An 8345-nucleotide genomic window follows, 5' to 3' on the forward strand; every position below is an offset into this window, starting at 1 on the left:
GCATGCTGTACAGAACTACTTTATATGTATTTTACTAAGAACAAAAACTGTTTTATTACTTAAACAGTTGCATTTTCAGTCCCTTCATTGTCCTTCTAAACATTAATCACAGAGTGAGACAATGCTTTAGAGTCATCCCACAAATTTAACAGTCAACAAACTTGAATTTTTTTAGCCACTTCTTGCAGAGCCACAGTTCTCATTTCTAACCTGCATCTTATGGAAATATCTAAAATTTTTCATTTATTTCCTACTTTCACATTATTGCCAGTCTTCTTCCTCATAATCTCAACCACCCAGCACTGGTATCTACTAAATTTCAAGTTCAAGATACTCTTGATTCTGTCTGTTCAGCTCTTGTTTTTTTTTTCTGCCGCGCAATCATTTTCCTTTAAAAAAATGAAAAAGGCTTCACTGCCAAGTCCTCAGTATGGATTTTGTTATGCCTGAGGAATGAGAAGTAGAATCCCTTTCAGGCTGTGGGCTAAATATTTCCTCCTTGTCCTGTTCTGCATTTAAAAATGCTTTTGATCATCCAGGAAAAAATATTCTAAACACAGCTGGGTATAGCAACTTATCTCACACCTACCTTTTGACATCCTCATAAAGCAGTGATTTTGTCTGGTGTACAGTGAATAATAATTTTTCACAAACACTCTGGTTTCCCAATTTGTTGATACCTTTCCCTACTGCCAGACATTTGTTAGGATCAACTCTTTCTACTGGTATGACACCATCTTTAGTAGAATCGCTTTTGGTTTATTTCTTATGGCCAAATATGGAGCATACTCACAATATGCCCTTTCAATTAACAAACAAATCCTGCTGTGGAATACCAGTTCATTTGCTTAGTTGTACTTTCATAAAATGAATGCAGTGTTTACCTTTCAGTTTCTCTGTTACAGAAGAAAAATCAGAGGGTTTTCTCTGTGTGTTGCATCTTCTAACGTCAGTGTGCACTGTCAGTGATGCAACTAATAGCACACTCGCCTTTGGTGCAGTAAGCTGTGGGTTATATTCCCCCACCAGGTAGATGTATTGCTGGCACTGCAGTGCAGCCAGAGGGGATGCTGCACTCCTGAGTGTGTCATCCTTCAGATGAGACATTAAACCGAGGACACATTTGCCTGAGTTGGTGGTGACTCAGTTGGACGTAAAAAATCTCATGGCACCTATTAGAAGGAGTAAGGGAAGTACCTCAATGCCCTGGTGAAATTTCACTTAGTAGTATAAATACCCCTTTGGGCCTTCCCTGAAACAAGGCCACTAACCTAGTGGAACTAACCCAGCCAACAAATGATTATATAAAATTATATTTTTTTAGAATAATTCTTCTTGAGACTTGTGTTGTGGCACTAGCATTAAGTACATTGTTCTGTAGCTAGTGTACATAGCTAGGTAGAGGTTCTAATCTCACTGCAGTCAACTTGTTTGTGCTCAGTTAGCTCTCATTCTCGGAGTGGGTTTGCCGTAATGGTTAAGGTCTTCATCTCATAAAAAACAAGTTATAAGGTTTGCTTCTGTCCTCAGTTTATTAGCTAGGCTTAAAATGACCCCTGAGGGCAGTAAACCAAGTATTTACCTATAACATATAAGAAATTTCATATTCTGACAGTCTTTCCTTCATTAAAACCTCTGATATTTGCAGTTTTATCAGCTCATCTTAATGGCTACTTAAAGATTTCTATTCTTTCTGGCCTTTTGTCGTTTGACTTTCCATATTCCTCCAGTTTCTCACTTATTTTAAGCACCTCTGAATGCATTTGAATTATTTTTCCTCTAAATCACTGGAAGCCATCTCTACCAAAGCTGAAACCAGAACTAATTTCTTTCTTTTTTTTTTTTTTTTTGCTGAACAGTTGTAAGACACTTCCCCACCAGAGTTTTTGATTTTCTTGGACTTTCTCCAGATTTCTTCTTTGCTGACATCTAGGCCGTAATGGTAGTTTACGCAAATTGTTAGCTTTTGCTTGCTTTTTAACATTTCTTTTCTTTTTCGCACTGGGAGAGTTGTAATCCACCTGCTCCTCAGAGTGCAGCTGTCTTGGAATTATCCCTCTTAATCCATTAGTGACATACATTTGTGTTCACTGTGTTTATTTAAATATATTCTGGTACATTCCAACGTGCTATGGCATACTTCCATAATTTTTGCCTTCATTAGAAATGTACTGGAGCAAAATTTGGAGAGGTTCAACACAGCGCTGTGTATGAGATGCCTTATATTCAGTGATTACATGTCCATATTTCATAAGTAAGATAAGTTTTGTATACAGCATTTTGACATTTATTGAAAAATATTGAACTAGGGTGTTGTGCTGATGGTTAGTGATGCTCCCCTTTAAAAATCATTGTTTGCGCTAGTTTAATTTACAAGGTAACAGATTACATTCCTTACAAAATGCATATCACACACTTTTTATTATGTTTACATGTGTTTGATAACCCATTGTTTAACCAGAGCATGGACTATTTTAGCATGTTGGATTAAAGTAGATGTTTTTGAAGATAATGTTTACCATTCAAAGTGCAATCTTCTGATGTTTGTTTATTGTAAGTCATGCATTTAAATGTAGTTGTTAAAAGCAGTAAGTCTTTCCTGCATACTGTGTATGTTGTAATAATTGCACTCCTTGTCAGCATTTAATGCATTTTAGCTGTGCTGTGTTTCTGTAGCTTAGAAATGCATTTGAGGCATAACAGTGTCTGTATCATAGAGCGTATCCTGCCTTGCTTTTTGCTTAAGCAATGAATTAACCTTCTGCCAAATAATGTATTGTAACTAAGTATTTTATTTACAGATAGGCAGGAATTTTTTTATAGATTTGATCATCCATCACAAACAAAATTCTGTAGTGTTCAAACATTAAAACTATCACAGATAAAATAAAGCAGCATTGCTTAAATACAGATTTCATGAACATTGTGTTTGTCTTTGATGTGCAAACATACAATAAAAAATGTTTTTCATATTTTTATTACAACGGTTTCTTTGTTGGCAGTGAATAAGCCTCTTTTGTTTACTTCTTAATTAAATAAATCCTTTAGCCCCAGCATTTTCAGAGTTTAATCTGAGGCTGAAACAGCGGCCTTTGTTATGTTTGAGTAGCTATTTATTCCAGTCATATTTTAGTAGTGGAGATTACAGAACTTTCAGACCATTGAATTCCATGCCAAACTTGCCATATCTTGTGTCACAAAAAGTGAAAATAAAGGTAGAGGAATAAAACAAACAGCATTAGAACTTACTATTCACAGATGTTAGGTGTAAAATTTAAATGGTATATGATGAATCCCTTGAAAATGATAACCCTTATATCCAATAAATTCAAAAATCAGCTTGATAGATTTACATTTCAGAGCCTCTGAAAACGAAAAAAGCACTGCTGCTAGCTCTCAACCTTTTATCTCTAGAACTAAGGATAAAGTAAAAAATAATTAGGGAAAGGCCCAACTTAAGGACGAATTTTAAATTGAAGACAATGTACAGTTTTGGAGGGAGAGAGCAAAATTTTGAGCCAAAAGTAGTTGAGCCTATACAAGTTAAGGATGGTACTAGATTGCACTCATTTTATAAAAATACATGCTTGTGCTTCACACATTTTATTGTTCCTGCTTTTTTTTTTTTTCAATTATACATCATCAGTTAACCAAGCAGAAAGGGAGTGTTTTAACATTCTGGGTTACTTTTTATCTTTGAAAACATATTTTGGGGTGTGTTAGTAAAAATCATAATGCCACCTTGCTGCACTGATTAGTGCAGAGGATTTAGCATGATGAGGCCTGATGCTGATTCTGTGTGTTTGAATTCTAGCATTGTGCCTTTATGCTGGAGTAAGGCCTGCATATTGAAATGTTGTGGCTATGATAATGGCAGTAAACACATTTCAGGAGTGGCTGTGCATTCATGTCACCAAAATGAAAGCCTCCAATCCGCAGTCATATACGCAACAAAGCACCTCATAGCTGCAACACAGACACTGAGAACTGCCCATACATGACCACCACCACAGCAAAGTAACAAGTCATTTCACCATATAAATCAGGGGGTAAGGGGCTTTAGTAGAGTCAGAAATGTGGAAGAGCCAATTGAGGAGTGCGTAGAAGGCTAACATGATGTGAAGACAGGTGACTGGGAGTTGGAGATGGGCATTTTTTTCTTGGGGGGCATGTACTCTTTTTGTATTTTATTAAGAAGAGTAGCGAGAGAGAAGGGGCAAGTAGCGAGGAACAAGTGCATGGAGGAAGGAAGGAAATAGGAAGGAAGCAGGGGCAGACAAGCAAACACACAATACAGAGACTGACATGGATGTATTGACACTGTGGATCAATGGTGAAGAGGCACAGACTATCAGAGGGTAGTTAACTGATGATTGGGAGAAGTGGATTTACAAACAGAGTATCGGGAGTGACACATAAGGTAGGGAACACCAATATTGTGGAATACAAAGAATTATGGAGGGCCTGCCTGAACAGCTCAGAGGAGAAACCAACAAGATGTCAGACACTTCTGTGGCTGGTATGCTTGGGTGCCACCTGTATGAGCCTGTTAGACCGAGAAAGTTGGCTGTGCTGTTCCATCAGCTGCATAAGGAGGTGGTCCTGGGTGCCTGTGTAAGTGTCCAGCAGCCAACCCTCTGTAGTCATCACCAGTCACCACATTTTCTACTGGGTGACCCAGGGTGGCCATCCAAACTAGTGTCAGAAGAGGAGCTTTCACTTCTCCTCCTGAGACATGGCGGTAGAGGCAACCAGCAAATTCAGCAGATCACCTTCCACAGACTGACCTTTACCGCCCTCTAGTGAGGTAGGCCTGGGGACTGCTGGTAACCCAGCTGCAGGCACAGTGGCCAGTGCAGACCTAGGTACCTGTTGCCTCACATTAATCTGAACCACTGATGACAGTAGAAAAAGAAAACAAAAAAAAGGAGAAACAAGTACAACAGATTAGTACATATATGTATGATAATGTTCAAATATTATTATTAGTACAGACGGCTACAAGCCACACTTACCCACTTCCTGGAGGACTTGTGGCATCTTCTTGGACAGGCCCCATGATTAAATTCTGTCACCTTGTTTGCTACATAACTTAAAACAGTCAGTACTTAGTACACATATCCTGACAAGAGAAGGGAAGCACAGCATCAACAGGTGATAGAGTGTACAGTGCCAAATCAAGTGCAGAATGCTTATAATAGAAGCTTGGTTCCCTTTCATTAACCTTTGCCTCTCATAGGTGAGTCAGGATTCGGTGGTGCCTCCACAAGTCACTGTAACTGAAGCTGCATTGCTGGCCAGCAGAGGTGTAGCCAGAGGCATTATTCATCTATTAGGCAAGCTGTTGCCAGGCATCCATCCTTGGGGGTATTATATTAGCCCAACAGGCTTGTGGATCAAATAGAGGAAGAGTTTTGCTTCTTGGCTGCACTAGGTGAGAGCCCTGCCGAAATCAACACCTGAAATCGCCATGTCCATTATGCAGGTCAGAATGAGGATGAAAATGATAACCTGGTGTACACAGCTGCACTTACTGAACACCACCTGGTGAGTATCATTGGGCAGTGTGATTATGTAATGCAGAGTATCACCAGTATGAATTGGCAGTGTTATAAGATTTGCTGTATTAATGCTTATGAGCACTATGCACTTTTCCTCCCAGCCTGGGCAAAGGCAGAGACTAACATGGTAGCACTGACTGATAAAACATCATGGTAGAGCTGTGATTTAGATTTGATTGTGCTAAATAACCCAATTAGCATAATTCCAGCACCACAAGGCCAATTTTAGTACCATAAAAGTAGTTGTTGCCACAATGCAATAGATGAATTTATAGCAAACAAACTGGGAATTGGAATGTAGTGAATAGCACATTATACTGACAGCAAGCAGAACAACTGGTAATGAACCTCAGGACACAGGGATACAAGGAAGCAAAAGGAACAGATACTGAACAGGAGAGTATGTGCTGTAACATAACACTAGAGATGATAGCACATTGTTGTACTGTGGGAGGGATCCACCTTGATGAAGAACGTAGAGTACTGGCAGGTCAAGCTACAGTCCTGCTGTTGGAGGGCTCACTTTGATATGGAAAAGAGAACATGGGAATGACAGATTGTAGTCCTGGGGGGGGGGGGGGTTGAAGGTCACTCTGACAGGGAGCAAAGTACTGGGTCAAACAAGTCACAGTCTTGCCTTGAGGGGGCTCAATGTCCCTCTGCATATATTGAGCAACATTTTACCATATGCATACTCACCACAATACATGTTATGGTGGATATGAAGTGTCAAGTACATAGGTCACACAAATATGTGCTGTCAGCAGCAGCATGTAGTAGTAATATGCCCACTGCTTGCATCAGTGTAACACATGGTGTGAATAGTGGCAGCATATCAGCAAAGTGGTCTGTGACTACCAAATGGGGGCAGGAGACAATGCTGAGACATTGTAACTAACAAGGACATTCATGCGCATGGACGGGCACACACACACTCTCATCGATATACCATATGTGTAACCTTCAGGTATACACATCTTGTTATGGGACTAAGACAGTGGCAATGGCTGGAAATGTTCCCCACACAGGAGACAGAAGTGCTTCTACAGACCCGGTGAACTCAATGCATGCATATCCATGAGAAGGATAAAAGCAGACAAGGCTTTCTGGGACCAGGTGTGGCAGGTAGTCAAAACTCTTAACTCTGGCTCATGAAATGTATGTGCATCCTGTAAAAAAAAATAGTACAGCTAGTTAGCATAAATTTGAATACACAATAGCTCCTCCCACTTCCAGTATGATTGTTGGATAATGCCAGTAAGAAACAAAAGTTTAAAAAATGAGAGTGACAAAATAGTGTACAATATATATGACATACTAGTGTGGAATAATCATGTTTTATTCAAATGAAGCCTTAACTGTATGACTGACTAGTAAGAAGGCCAAACGGTATAAAATAAAATAACATCCAAGTGATGGTGCAAAATGAAGTAAACAGAAACAGAGAATTTAGAATATAAATGTTAGAAGAAGTGGTAGTTACAGGTGAATAACAGGACAACCTGAATGTGCTGATACTAAGATTTTTATAACAGGTGAGAAGGCTATTTTTTGCTAGGAGCTGGAATAACTTGCAGATAAAACATGTAATGGGGAATTGAATTATAAGAAACAGAACAATTAAGTTATGTATGCTGTTGAGATGACAGTAGAAGGCAAGCTATCTGACAAGGCTGATCTCTGGTAAAACAGAGTAGGAAGAGGATCTGAGTGTTATAATCATCCTAGGTTGAATAACTTTTTACCTAGACTTGACATGAATAGGTGTGTATGTAGTTGGAGAAATGATAATTCATGTCTGGTGTGGAGATTTTAAGCCATGCTTCTTTGAGTCCCACTTTTATTATTATTGATAGTGAGGAATCTATTTATTATTGCTTGTTGGGCATACTGCCTGCATTGATAATGACTATTGTTATGTGATTGTTTGTGGGGAAGTATGAGGGGTGGTTTAGGTACACGTTGGGGTTGGTATAATGATTAAGTTATTTACCTCACAGACACAAGGTACAAGGTATGATTCTCAGCATTAAGGAAAATTGGCTAGGCTTAAAATGGCCCAGAAAGGCAGTTAGTCTATTACTTACCTAAGAACCTATGAACCTCCCCATATATGTAAAACAGTTTATTCCTGAGCTTTTACAAACAAAACCTTACCATCCATCAATAACAAAAGTATTATCCTAACAGCCCCCCTTACAAATCCTTAGTTACTTTCCTACTAGCGTGCCACCCCCCCTTCTATTGTGTTCTATTGTTTTCATTTTTTTGTCATACAGCTATTCCAGTGCCTCACATCCTTTGTTGGATATGTCAGCACTCCACACTCCTCTGGTCAAGGCCGAATTTTAAGCTGGGGCCAGCAAGAAGCCATCTGGGGTAGTATAAAGTTTTTGTTTTTAATTTCCCTAGCTGTAATGCACATACCTGTCAAGGCATAGGATGAGGGCATGTAGTAGGCTGATGGCAGAGTCTGCCCCCTCATTTCCGCAAGGAAGTTTCCTCCAAGCAGCCCTCCCCCATCTCATGAGGCACGAGCAGTGAGCATCCTGATCTCCAACATGGAGTTAAGACTGCCCATTATGACCCAGAGTACATGCAAACCCCATCATCCCCCTGGTTGAGGTGAGCAGGCCATACCCCTTCACTCCTTCTCCCTCTGTGGCTAGGATACTCCAAACCTTGGATACTCCAAACCTTGGATGTCCACAGACAACTCAGGTACTATATTGAGAGAACTAAATCTTTCAGATTTTTGAATCAATAGTTCATTTCTTATGAAGG

The 8345-nt window shown here is 39.5% G+C and overlaps 1 protein-coding gene across 3 annotated transcripts in view; it reads left to right on the top strand.

Annotated features, from left to right (window-relative positions):
* The window catches only part of SLC4A2 (solute carrier family 4 member 2), a 2370566-nt gene that overhangs the window by 609100 nt on the left and 1753121 nt on the right, over positions 1-8345 (top strand). The window lies entirely within an intron of this gene.

This window comes from Protopterus annectens, chromosome 3.part1, assembly GCF_019279795.1.
Source record: "Protopterus annectens isolate FY-2018-M chromosome 3.part1, PAN1.0, whole genome shotgun sequence".
Lineage (NCBI taxonomy): Eukaryota > Metazoa > Chordata > Ceratodontiformes > Protopteridae > Protopterus > Protopterus annectens.